Source organism: Austrofundulus limnaeus, unplaced genomic scaffold (genome assembly GCF_001266775.1).
Source record: "Austrofundulus limnaeus strain Quisiro unplaced genomic scaffold, Austrofundulus_limnaeus-1.0 Scaffold34, whole genome shotgun sequence".
Taxonomy (NCBI): domain Eukaryota; kingdom Metazoa; phylum Chordata; class Actinopteri; order Cyprinodontiformes; family Rivulidae; genus Austrofundulus; species Austrofundulus limnaeus.
Window position 1 is genome coordinate 504,050 of NW_013952436.1, and position 261 is coordinate 504,310.

The window sequence follows — 261 nt, forward strand, 5'->3', positions numbered from 1 at the left end:
TCAGGAGGAGAAGTGAAGCAGTTTTGATTTTGGCAGCTCTGCACAACTTGACATCCCCGGAGAGCTCTCAGCAGCTCTCCTAATAGTAAAAGTCTGGTTCAATCTCTGTACGTTTTTAATCCCGATGTTGCCCCCTATCCGCCCCCCCCGCATCGCAACCCGCCATCCCTCCTTTGCCTGCAATATTTATAAAACACAATCCTCTCCGACATTGGTTCAGCCTCTTCTTTCAACTCCCCGCCCGCTCGCCCCGGCCCCGGC